Raw genomic sequence first — 14087 nt, 5'->3', positions numbered from 1 at the left:
TGTTTCTCAGTGAATTCAAATATTACTGTTGAATAAATTATGTATAGTGAGTACTTTGACCAAATCAGTTGTTCTGTTCTTGTGACATGATTTCATGGTTTGCTATTTATGGAAATACCTTTAAGTTACAGTTTATACTATATATCATAACTCTAGAGAGTTCATAGCTAGGGCCACTGTTTCAATTCTCAGTGGGAAAATTAGATTTTCCAGGGAAACTTTCTTTTTTAACAGGGTTCGTATCCCCAACTCATGTTGAAAATGCTTGTTTGGTTCTAATGGAAAAATTGTGGACCAAGTGTGAAGAAACATCAGTCCTTTCCCATCTCCAACCCTGAATCATCTGTTGACCAATTGAGCCACTGTTGAGTTATCCTAAATATTCTCTAAACTATTTTCTGGTTCAGAATTTATATTAAATTAATAGCATCAAGTTTGTACATTTCATTTTTTTTAGTTCTGAAAACAATTTCATGAAATATGTATTAACATCCCAATTTAAGATGAGGAAAATGAGAAAGAGGGAATTCAAATCTAAGTCCCAACCTAAGCAGTTAACCTTAGGTGATTATCCTGTAGTAAAATAAAGATGACAAGTATACTATTTCTCATAGTATTTTATGAACCTCACATATGATAGAAAATATTATTGTAGTTAATGTAACTTGTAAGCTAAAAAGTAATGTATGCAACACAAGTCATTATTAGTTTCATTTAATCCAGGGGTCAGGGTACTGCAAACTGGGGAACAACACCCTGGGTTGATAGGAAACTCTATAAATATCAGAAATATAAAAATTATTCCTGCGGCAGAATTATAGGCATTCAAATATTTGGGACTTAACTTTTATGATTCTATGATCTTTTGATTCTTTAAATGGTGTAATCTTTTCAAAATGCAACCATGAATATTATTAGAACAGTGCAGATAAAACTATTTTCCAGAATTTTAAGAGGCCTGGATAAGCATTCTCATTTTACCTTGAAGGTGAAGACTAGCCCGGCGATATTATTTCTGTTTGGGCTTCATCTGAGAAAGAGGATCGTAGAGTATGACGTACTTGTAGTCCAGAACTTTTTTTTTTTAAATATATTGTCCTTGTATATTTGGCAAAATTGATAACAGATAAGATTCCAAGATTGACTTTCCCTGCCTTTTTGGCAGCTAAAAGACAAACATTTGACCAAGATTCCCCCAGTAAAATGTGCTTCCAAAATGATTCAATTCAGCAGGGAATAAAACAGCAGCAGGCTTTTTGAGGAATATGGTGAATACTGGTGAATATGGCAGAGCTTGGAATAGACACTGAGTTTGAGAAGCAGCTATGGCAGAATTGCTGAGGAAAGGGTCCTGCCTGTGCTGGAATCAAGCCTGTGAATAGTTTAGTGCTGTGGTTTGGGCATTATTTCTGGTGGCATAGTTTCTAAACTAGATACTATGGTTTAATAAATTTCTCTTCTGATTCACCTAGTTTTTGAAACTAATAAACCTGACTAAAATAAGCCTATCCCACATAGCAGACTTGTGTTAGAATAATTATCCCCAAAGATGTCCATGTCCTAATCCTTGGAACCTGTGAATATATAACATTGCATGGTAAAAAGGGACTTTTTGCAGATATGATAAGATTACAGACCTTGGAATGGGGATATTATCATGGATCATCCATGTGGGTCCAATGTAATCATGTAAGTCCTTAAAAGTAGAGACATTTTCCAGGCTAGTTCTAGAGAGAGACAGAAAAAATGTGACAGAAGTGGTAGGAGGAATTTTAAGCAGGAGAATGATTCTACCTGCTGTTGCTGACTTTGAAGGTAGAGGAAGGGGGCCATGAAACAGGGAATGCAGATGATCTCCAGAAGCTAGGAATGGTCCTCAGTTGACAAAAAGCAAGGAAATAGAGACTGATTTTTACAACTAAATGAAACTAAATTCTGCTAACATCCTGAATGAGTAAGAAAATGGAATCCACTCTAGAGCCCACCAGAGTTCTACACTTGATCTTAGCCAAAAGACCGAGAAGTGATGCTCACCAGAGTTCTGATCTATGAAACTTTAAAATAATAAATTTGGAAATTCCCTGGCAGTCCAGTGGTTAGGACTCTGCGTTTTCACTGCCTAGGGCCCAGGGTTGACCTCTGGTCAGGGAATTAAGATCCCACAAGCTGTGCAGCCAGCCAAAGAACTAAACTAAACTAAACTAAACTAAAACAAAATAAAATAAAATAAAAAAGTTGTGGTTTTAGAAAAATAATACAAGGCTGGAACAAATTCAGTAGTTCATGGAGCAGTATTTGATTGGGAATATTGCCCAGCATTTGTATAAAGCCAGGAAAGTTAACTCAGTCTCTGGAGACATAGATAGGATGGAGAGCCAGGTTCATTGTCACAAAGTACCAAGTCTATAATCATCTATTCTTTCACAGTTTAAGTTATCAATCACCAAGTGTGCTGTTGGATTACAGAGACAGCACCCAGTCCACATGGGCCACGAGTACTCTATCCTTTATGCCTTGGTTCTTGTTATAACCAGCTTCATGTATTTGACCCTTCTCTTCTCTGGATCCTGTCGTATTCTGTTTCTGTCACTCATTCTTTTGTGTGCTTCCTTGAACCTGGGCCGAGCTTTACTAGCTGTCACCCTGGCTATGACATACTCTAAACACAGCTTAATGATTTTGATTCTTCTCCAGCAGACTGCTTTGTTCCACTGTCTGCTCCAGTCTTCCTTATATGACTCTCACCCTGACCTCTGCACCGAGATTCTAAGTGCTTAATATCAGGAGGCAAAGTGTAGAGATGGAATAAGCAGTGAGATTGGTATATGGCAAAATTCTGAGAGAGATAACATGAAATGCAAGATAAGGATTGAATTAGAAGATAATGAAATTACTCAATGTGAGTGACCCTGGACAGTTAAACTGTTAATGCTTCTACTTCTCTACATGTAAAATTTGGATCATAATAGTACTTCATAGATTGCTAATAGTACTGAATAAAATAATACACTTAAAGCTCTTCATTTAGTCTCTGGCACATAGTAAATGATTTATAAATGATATCCATTTGTATTGGCATAGGGTGTATATGCTAGTGTGCATAGTATTTACTGAGAGCACACTGAGGCAGAGGGAAAGGAAGGTGTGCCTTCTTAAAATTTTCTCTCTAAATTGAACTGTTGTCTTTGCGAAAAGAGTCTTTTGAAATATATCTGATCAACATTTATTTAATATATCTAAAAATTAATACTCCAATAAATATGAAGGTCCTTTAGGAATGAAACATAACTTGATGGAAAAATCAGTGATTTAAAGTCTTGTTTTTCATGGTATGGTCTGTGGGAGCATGTTTGAATGCAGAATCTCAGATCTAACCTGAGACCTACTAAGTCAGGGTCTGCATTTTAATAAGATCCCTAGGTGATTCATGTGCTCTCCCCACAAGGTTTAGGAAGAACTGATATAAAGCACAAACAGCAAAAATTAGAAAAATAGCCAAATTAAAATTCTAAACAACTCAAAATTATCACTACAGTGAGATTATTCATATGCCTTCTCTATTTTGTTTCATATAAAATGAGGACAATATATGCTACCTATTTCATAGAGTTAAGGTGAATATTTAATGATCCATAATGTTATTAATTAGATAATAATGCAAATCTCTCTTTACATTGCTTGGCCAAAAATAAATGCTTATCAAATATAAATATGACTAGTATGCTTCTTTACTAGCCCATTTTTCTACACAGGCCTCCTCTTTCCCCTTGTCCAGAAATCCTTATTTAAATAACATTTTTAGAAGACCCTGGGAAGATGGCGGAAGAGTAAGACACGGAGATCACCTTCCTCCCCACAGATACATCAGAAATTCATCTACACGTGGAACAACTCCTACAGAACACCTACTGAACGCTGACAGAAGACCTCAGACCCCCCAAAAGGCAAGAAACTCCCCACATACCTGGGTAGGGCAAAAGAAAAAAGAATAAACAGAGACAAAAGGATAGGGACGGGACCTGCACCAGTGAGAGGGAGCCGTGAAGGAGGAAAGGTTTCCACACACTACAAGCCCGTTCTCGGGGGGAGACTGCAGGTGGCGGAGGGGGAAAGCTTCGGAGTAGTGGAGGAGAGCACAGCAACAGGGGTGTGGAGGGCAAAGCGGAGAGATTCCGGCACAGAGGATCGGTGCCCTCAGGCACACACCAGCCCGAGAGGCTTGTCTGATCGGCCGCCGGGGCGGGCGGGGCTGGGAGCTGAGGCTCGGGTATCGGGTTTCAGTCGCAGCGCAGGGAGAGGACTGGGGCTGGCGGCAGGAAGAGAGCCTGAAGGGGTTAGGGCACCACTGCTGGCCCGGAGGGAGTCCAGGGAAAGGGTCTGGAGCTGCCGAAGAGGCAAGAGGCTTTTTCTTCCCTTTTGTTTCCTGGTGCGCGAGGAGAGGGCATTAAGAGGGCTGCTTTGGGAAGCGCAGGAGACGGGCGCGAGCCGCGGCTAAAGGCGCGGACCCCGGAGACGGGCGTGGGACGCTGGGGCTGCTGCTGCTGCCACCGCCGCGGGGCCTGTGTGCGAGCGCGGGTCACTGTCCGCCCCGCCTTCCGGGGGGCCTGTGCACCCCGCGACTGCCGGGTCCCGGAACCCGGGGACGGCTTTCCCGGGAAAGCACCCGGAGCGCCTCGGTCTGGTGCAACGTCACGCCGGCCTCTGCCGCCGCAGGCCCGCCCCACACTGTGTGACCCTCCCTCCCCTCTGCCTGAGTGAGCCAGAGCCCCCGAATCAGCGGCTCCTTTAAACCCGTCCTGTCTGAGCGAAGGACGGACGCCATCCGGCGACCTACACGCAGAGGCGGGGCCAGGTCCAAGGCTGAGACCCAGGAGCTGTGAGAGCAGAGAAAAGACAGGGAAATCTCTCTGTGCAGCCTCGGAGGCAGCGGATTAAAGCTCCATGGTCCACTTGATGTGTCTGCGTCTGTGGAGTGCATGAATAGACAACGAATCATCCCAAATTGAGGAAGTGGACTTTGTGGACAAGATTTAAGACTTTCCCCACTTTTCCTCTTTTTAAAACGAATTATCCCAAATTAAGGAGGTAGACTTAGAGAGCAAGATTTCAGACTTCTCGCCCTTTTCCTCTTTTTACAACGAAGTATCCCAAATTGAGGAGGTGGACTTGGAGAGCAAGATTTTTGATTTTTCCCCCTGCTCTCTATTTGTGAATATGTACATGTATTCTTCTGTGTAAGATTCTCTCTGTATAGCTTTGCTTCCACCATATGTCCCAGGGTTCTATCTGTAAGTATTTTTTTCAATAATTACTTTTTAATTTTAATAACGCTACTATATTTCATACTTTATTCTATTTTACTTTACCTGCTCTTTCTTTTTTTCCGACCTTCCCTTCCTCCCTCCCTCCCTCAGCCCCTCCTTTCATTCTTTCTCTTTCTTTCCTTCCTCCCTCCCTCCCTCCCTCTTCCTTTCACTAGTTCTTTTTTTTCCTTGCTCCCTCCCTCCCTCCTGTCTTTCTTTCCTTCCTCCATCCCTCCCACCCCTCTTCCTTTCACTTTCTTTTACTTTCCTTCCTCCCTCCCTCCTTCCTGTCTTTCTTACTTTCTTTCTTTCTTTCCTTCCTCCCTCCCTCCCTCCCTTCTTCCATTCACTCTTCCTTTTTCATTCATTTCTCCCTCTCTCCCTTTCTTTCTTTCTTTCTTTCCATCTTTCCTCCTTCCCTCCCTCCTTTCTTTCCTTCTTCCTTCCTTCCTTTCTTTCCTTCTTCCTTTCTTTCTCTCTCTCTTTCTTTCTTCTACTAATTCTTTCTTTCTACTTTTTCTCCCTTTTATTCTGAGCCGGGCAGATGAAAGGCTCTTGGTGCTGCAGCCAGAAGTCAGTGCTGTGCCTCTGAAGTGGGAGAGCCAACTTCAGGACACGGGTCCACAAGAGACCTCCCAGCTCCACATAATATCAAGCAGCGAAAATCTCCCAGAGATCTCCATCTCAACACCAGCACCCAGCTTCAGTCAACGACCAGCAAGCTACAGTGCTGGACACCCTATGCCAAGCAACTAGCAAGGCAGGAACACAACCCCACCCATTAACAGAGAGGCTGCCTAAAAACATCATAAGGCCACAGGCATCCCAAAACACACCACCATACGTGAAACTGTCCACCAGAAAGACAAGATCGAGCCTCAACCACCAGAACACAGGCACTAGTCCCCCCCACCAGGAAGCCTACACAACCTACTGAAACAACCTTAGCCACTGGGGACAGACACCAAAAACAACAGGAACTACGAATCTGCAGCCTGCAAAAAGGAGACCCCAAACACAGTAATATAAGCAAAATGAGAAGACAGAAAAACACACAGCAGGTGAAGGAGCAAGATAAAAACTTACCAGACCTAACAAATGAAGAGGTAGTAGACAGTCTACCTGAAAAAGAATTCAGAATAATGATAGTAAAGATGATCCAAGATTCTATTTCCAAGATCCAAAATCTTGGATATAGAATAGACAAAATGCAAGAAACAGTTAACAAGGACCTAGAAGAACTAAAGATGAATCAAGCATCGATTACAAACACAATAAATGAAATGAAAAATACTCTGGATGGGATCAATAGCAGAATAACTGAGGCAGAAGAACGGATAAGTGAGGTGGAAGATAAAATACTGGAAATAATGGATGCAGAGCAAAATAAAGAAAAAAGAATGAAAAGAACAGAGGACAGTCTCAGAGTCCTCTGGGACAACATTAAACACACCAACATTCGAATTATAGGGGCCCCAGAAGAAGAACAGAAAAAGAAAGGGACTGAGAAAATATTTGAAGAGATTATAGTTGAAAACTTCGCTAGTATGGGAAAGGAAATAGTTAATCAAGTCCAGGAGGCACAGAGAGTCCCATACAGAATAAAGCCAAGGAGAAATACGCCAAGAAACGTATTAATCAAACTGTCAAAAATTAAACACAAAGAAATCATATTAAAAGCAGCAAGGGAAAAAAAAACAAATAACACACAAGGGAATCCCCATCAGGTTAACAGCTGATCTTTCAGCAGAAACTCTACAAGCCAGAAGGGAGTGGCAGGACATAATTAAAGTGATGAAGGAGAAAAACCTGCAACCAAGATTACTCTACCCAGCAAGGATCTCATTCAGATTTGATGGAGAAATTAAAAGGTTTACAGACAAGCAAAAGCTGAGAGAGTTCAGCACCACCAAACCAGCTTTACAACAAATGCTAAAGGAACTTCTCTAGGCAAGAAACACAACAGAAAGAATATACCTACAATAACGAACCCAAAGCAATTAAGGAAATGGGAATAGGAACATACATATCGATAATTACCTTAAATGTAAATGGACTAAATGCTCCCACCAAAAGACACAGATTGGCTGAATGGATACAAAAATAAGACCCATATATATGCTGTCTACAAGAGACCCACTTCAGACCTAGAGACACATACAGACTGAAAGTAAGGGGATGGAAAAAGATATTCCATGCAAATGGAAATCAAAAGAAAGCTGGAGTAGCAATTCTCATATCAGACAAAATAGACTTTAAAATAAAGACTATTAGAAGAGACAAAGAAGGACACTACATAATGATCAAGGGATTGATCCAAGAAGAAGATATAACAATTGTAAATATTTATGCACCCAACATAGGAGCACCTCAATACATAAGGCAAATACTAACAGCCATAAAAGGGGAAATCAACAATAACACAATCATAGTAGGGGACTTTAATACCCCACTTTCACCAATGGACAGATCTTCCAAAATGAAAATAAATAAGGAAACACAAGCTTTAAATGATACATTAAACAAGATGGACTTAATTGATATTTATAGGACATTCCATCCAGAAACAACAGAATACACATTTTTCTCAAGTGCTCATGGAACATTCTCCAGAATAGATCATATCTTGGGTCACAAATCAAGCCTTGGTAAATTTAAGAAAATTGAAATTGTATCAAGTATCTTTTCCAAACACAATGCTATGAGACTAGACATCAATTACAGGAAAAGATCTGTAAAAAATACAAACACATGGAGACTAAACAATACACTACTGAATAACGAAGTGATCACTGAAGAAATCCAAGAGGAAATTAAAAAATACCTAGAAACAAATGACAATGGATACAGGACGACCCAAAATCTATGGGACGGAGCAAAAGCAGTTCTAAGAGGGATGTTTATAGCAATACAATACCACCTTAAGAAACAGGAAACATCTCGAGCAAACAACCTAACCCTGCACCTAAAGCAATTAGAGAAAGAAGAACAAAAAATCCCCAAAGTTAGCAGAAGGAAAGAAATCATAAAGATCAGATCAAACATAAATGAAAAAGAAATGAAGGAAACGATAGCAAAGATCAATAAAACTAAAAGCTGGTTCTTTGAGAAGATAAACAAAATAGACAAACCATTAGCCAGACTCATCAAGGAAAAAAGGGAGAAGACTCAAATCAATAGAATTAGAAATGAAAAAGGAGAAGTAACAACTGACACTGCAGAAATACAAAAGATCATGAGAGATTACTATAAGCAACTCTATGCCAAGAAAATGGACAACCTGGAAGAAATGGACAAATTCTTAGAAATGCACAACCTGCCAAGACTGAATCAGGAAGAAATAGAAAATAAGAATAGACCAATCACAAGCACTGAAATTGAAACTGTGATTAAAATCTTCCAACAAACAAAAGCCCAGGACCAGATGGCTTCACAGGCGAATTCTATCAAGCATTTAGAGAAGAGCTAACACCTATCCTTCTCAAACTCTTCCAAAATATAGCAGAGGGAGGAACACTCCCAAACTCATTCTACGAGGCCACCATCACCTTGATACCAAAACCAGGCAAGGATGTCACAAAGAAAGAAAACTACAGGCCAATATCACTGATGAACATAGATGCAAAAATCCTCAACAAAATACTAGCAAACAGAATCCAACAGCACATTAAAAGGATCATACACCATGACCAAGTGGGGTTTATTCCAGGAATGCAAGGATTCTTCAATATACGCAAATCAATCAATGTGATACACCATATTAACAAGTTGAAGGAGAAAAACCATATGATCATCTCAATAGATGCAGAGAAAGCTTTCGACAAAATTCAACACCCATTTATGATAAAAACCCTGCAGAAAGTAGGCATAGAGGGAACTTTCCTCAACATAATAAAGGCCATATATGACAAACCCACAGCCAACATTGTCCTCAATGGTGAAAAACTGAAACCATTTCCACTAAGATCAGGAACAAGACAAGGCTGCCCACTCTCACCACTCTTATTCAACCTAGTTTTGGAAGTTTTAGCCACAGCAATCAGAGAAGAAAAGGAAATAAAAGGAATCCAAATCGGAAAAGAAGAAGTAAAGCTGTCACTGTTTGCAGATGACATGATACTATACATAGAGAATCCTAAAGATGCTACCAAAAAACTACTAGAGCTAATCAAAGAATTTGGTAAAGTACCAGGATACAAGATTAATGCACAGAAATCTCTGGCATTCCTGTACACTAATGATGAAAAATCTGAAACTGAAATCAAGAAAACACTCCCAATTACCATTGCAACAAAAAGAATAAAATATCTAGGAATAAACCTACCTAAGGAGAAAAAAGACCTGTATGCAGAAAATTATAAGACACTGATGAAAGAAATTAAAGATGATACAAATAGATGGAGTGATACACCATGATCCTGGATTGGAAGAATCAATATTGTGAAAATGACTCTACTACCCAAAGCAATCTACAGATTCAATGCAATCCCTATCAAACTACCACTGGCATTTTTCACAGAAATAGAAAAAAAATTTCACAATTTGTTTGCAAAAACAAAAGACCCCGAATAGCCAAAGCAATCTTGAGAATGAAAACTGGAGCTGGAGGAATCAGGCTCCCTGACTTCAGACTAAACTACAAAGCTACAGTAATCAAGACAGTGTGGTACAGGCATAAAAATAGAAAGATAGATCAATGGAACAGGATAGAAAGCCCAGAGATAAACCCACGCACATATGGTCAACTTATCTGTGTTAAAGGAGACAGGAATGTACAGTGGAGAAAGGACAGCCTCTTCAATAAGTGGTGCTGGGAAAACTGGACAGGGACATGTAAATGTATGAGATTAGATCATTCCCTAACACCATACACAAAAATAAGCTCAAAATGGATTAAAGATAAATGGAAGGCCAGAAACTATCAAAGTCTTAGAGGAAAACATAGGCAGAACACTCTATGACATAAATCACAGCAAGATCCTTTTGGACCCACCTCCTAGAGCAATGGAAATAAAACAAAAGATGAACAAATGGGACCTCATGAAACTTCAAAGCTTTTGCACAGCAAAGGAAACCATAAACAAGACCAAAAGACAACCCTCAGAATGGGAGAAAATATTTGCAAATGAAGCAACTGACAAAGGATTAATCTCCAAAATTTATAAACAGCTCATGCAGCTCAATAACAAAAAAACAAACAACCTAATCCAAAAGTGGGCCGAAGACTTAAATAGGCATTTCTCCAAAGAAGATATACAGACTGCCAAGAAATACATAAAAGAATGCTCAACATCATTAATCATTAGAGAAATGCAAATCAAAACTACAATGAGATATCATCTCACACCAGTCAGAATGGCCATCATCAAGAAATCTAGAAACAATAAATGCTGCAGAAGGTGTGGAGAAAAGGGAACACTCTTGCACTGCTGGTGGGAATGTGAATTGGTACAGCCACTATGGAGAACAGTATGGAGGTTCCTTAAAAAACTAAAAATAGAACTACCATATGACCCAGCAATCCCACTACTAGGCATATACCCTGAGAAAACCATAATTCAAAAGAGACATGTACCAAAATGTTCTTTGCAGCTCTATTCACAATAGCCCGGAGCTGGAAACAACCTAAGTGTCCATCATCGGATGAATGGATAAAGAAGATGTGGCACATATATACAATGGAATATTACTCAGCCATAAAAACAAACGAAACTGAACTATTTGTAATGAGGTGGATAGACCTAGAGTCTGTCATACAGAGTGAAGTAAGTCAGAAAGAGAAAGACAAATACTGTATGCTAACACATATATATGGAATTTAAAAAAAAATGTCATGAAGAATGTAGGGGTAAAATGGGAATAAAGACACAGACCTACTTGATAATGGACTTGAGGATATGATGAGGGCGAAGGGTAAGCTGTGACAAAACGAAAGAGAGGCATGGACATATATACACTACCAAACGTAAGGTAGATAGATAGTGGGAAGCAGCCGCAGAGCACAGGGAGATCGGCTCGGTGCTTTGTGACTGCCTGGAGGGGTGGGATGGGGAGGGTGGGAGGGAGGGAGATGCATGAGGGAAGGGATGTGGGAACAGATGTATATGTATGACTGATTCACTTTGTTATAAAGCAGAAACTAATAAAAAAATAAAAATAAAAAAATAAAATAACATTTTTACAATAACTTGGGTACTCCGGTGCAACTAATCGTTTGAAATGGCAGCCACAGTGGATCAGGTGTAGAATCAACCCTTTTCTGTCCCTCTTTTGGCTAGAGCATAGGGAATTGGATTTAAAAAAAAAGTCCTACCTTAACCTTATTAAACTACCTAAAATTTTTATATAGATTCATTCATTGCCTATGAAAATTCTCCAGCTCCAGATATTGAGGACTATAAAAAAGTACTTTTGTCTGTGAGAAAGAAGCCACATGATAGATGTAAAATGAAAAAATAAAACATAGATTAAGACGTCTGGATTTTTATATCTACTACAGAAGTATGAGTATAAAATAGAAAAATAGAGGCCAGCTTAGAAGCCAGCAGGACTTGGGTTTAAAATTTGACTATTTTTTTCTTACTTACTATGTGACATTTGGCAAATCTGTTAACTTCTCTGAAGTTTAGTTTCCTCATCCATAAATATCCACCTTATGGGATCGTGGTTCTTGTGAAATGTAAACACATTTTCCATGCTGTTTGGCACAGAGCAGTCATAAAATAAAGTCTATTTTTCTGTCTTTCCAGGTTTTTTGAAACATAAGTAGGATAAGGTAATATCAGGATTATATCTCTAAATATTAATCTGTGTGTTTTCTGTGTATTTTCCTCACCCTCTTCACACTGTTTTCTAAGGCATTTTATCCCCTCTCAACTTGTCTGTGGATAAGCAGAAACAAAGACTTACAAGTAAGTATGCAACAGAAAGATTCAGCCATATGCTTACAGAGCAGCCTAAGATCAGATAAGAGTGGACCTGAATATAAAAGAAGAGAATGTGGAGGATCAAAGGGTAACTCTGATTGGAAAAAAGGAGAAAAGGGACTCTAAATATTGAAAAAAAAAGGGGGGAGGTGAATAGTACCTTTCTATTCAGTGGCTAGACCCACAAACAAAAGGACCTGAGAGCCAACATTTCTCCAAGTCTTCACCAATCCATTACCTAGAAACAAAAACTGTCCAATAGTCCTGGCCCATTAAGTATGTCCTAAGCATAGGTTAAAGGAGTTAGGCTGTATATTTGTGATTAAAATGTAATGAAACACAAGAGGTGATTTCACTATGTGTCATAGCAGGACCGTACACCCTCCCAAGGATAATTTCTGTCTGGATCTTGACTAAAAAGAAATCAGAGGGACTTCCCTGGTGGTCCAGTGGTTAAGAGTCTGTGATCCCAATTCAAGGGACCCAGGTTCAATCCCTGGTCAGGGAACTAGATCCCTCATGATGCAACTAAAATGAAAATAAAGATCCTGCATGCCACAGCTAAAAATATCCCGCATGCTGCAACTAAGACCAGGTGTAGCCAAAATCAAATTAAATAAATAAATAAAAAGAAAGAAATTTGAGAGTGATCAGTTATCTTGAAAAGAGTAATGATTGAGGATACATCTTCAAGTGAACCTGATATTTGGATATGAAAACCTTGAACTTTCATGAATTTGAGTGACTAGTAAAGCTTCAGATAGTCACAGAGACACTAGAAAATTAGTAATAAATGTTATATAATATTTCAAATATATGTATTATTTTCAGATTATTAAAAATAAGTTATATTTTTATTGATACACTTGGATGCATGTACGTAATATTTTTAGCATATACAATTTACACTGTAAGTTTATTTTGCTGTTATATTGACATTTTAGTCTTCAGAACCTAATAAAGAGATGTCATTTTACATTGATGTTTAGTTTAGTGTTTTTATATGCATCTGTGTAGCCAGCTAGAGTAAAAGTGGCCACTTTAAAGTAGCCCAAGTACTTTGATGAAAATTCTTTTAATTTTATCAAATATATTCAATTTTATAAGGTGCATTGATAACTTACAATACACTGTACCAGGCATTATCCAGCGTGCCAAGACAATAACAATGAAAGAGATATGCTCTTTTAAGTGTTGTGTTTAATGTTATAGGAATATATATAGGAAAGTATAGGAATATGTGTAAAATTTCAATAGAAAATTCTTTGGAGATGAATGTTTCAATACTCATGTATTATGATGTTTAAAAAACTAATTTAATTCATGCTTCTTCACTCTGAAGAAATATTCTTTTTTCATATTTTAGAAAAAACATTTAAAAATTATAAAGACTATGAAGGTTTTTTTGTCTTGATGTTACTCTTCAGAGAGTTTTAAACTAATTATTCAGACTTAATTTTTTTTTGTAGTAACATATTAGGTAATTTAACCGAATCTCCATAATGAAGACAACTTTAAAAAGGTAGATGAAGTTAAAACAAATTGCTTGAAAGCATTGTATTCATAGAACTAACAAGACTGTGAAATTTACAAGGCCAAGATTTGCAAGGTGAAATTCTAAAGATGGTTGGTGTTTAGTTCCACTTTCTCCTGAGGAGCATTGGCTTATTCTGAAAGAGGTAGCTCAGTGTTTGGGAAGCTGAGCAGGGCTGCTGAAACTCTCTCAAGGCTAGAGCAAAAACGGGTGAACAACATGTAGTTTGGCTGTCCTATGGATTGAGGCCTAATTTCAAATCATATCAAACTTGAAAATGAATTAAGTTAATTCCAGATTCCTAGTACCTCTAGCTGCATTAAA

This window comes from Hyperoodon ampullatus (assembly GCF_949752795.1).
Source record: "Hyperoodon ampullatus genome assembly, chromosome: 5".
Taxonomy (NCBI): Eukaryota; Metazoa; Chordata; class Mammalia; order Artiodactyla; family Ziphiidae; genus Hyperoodon; species Hyperoodon ampullatus.
The sequence above is the reverse complement of the archived record's forward strand: the minus strand, read 5'-3'. Positions refer to the sequence as shown.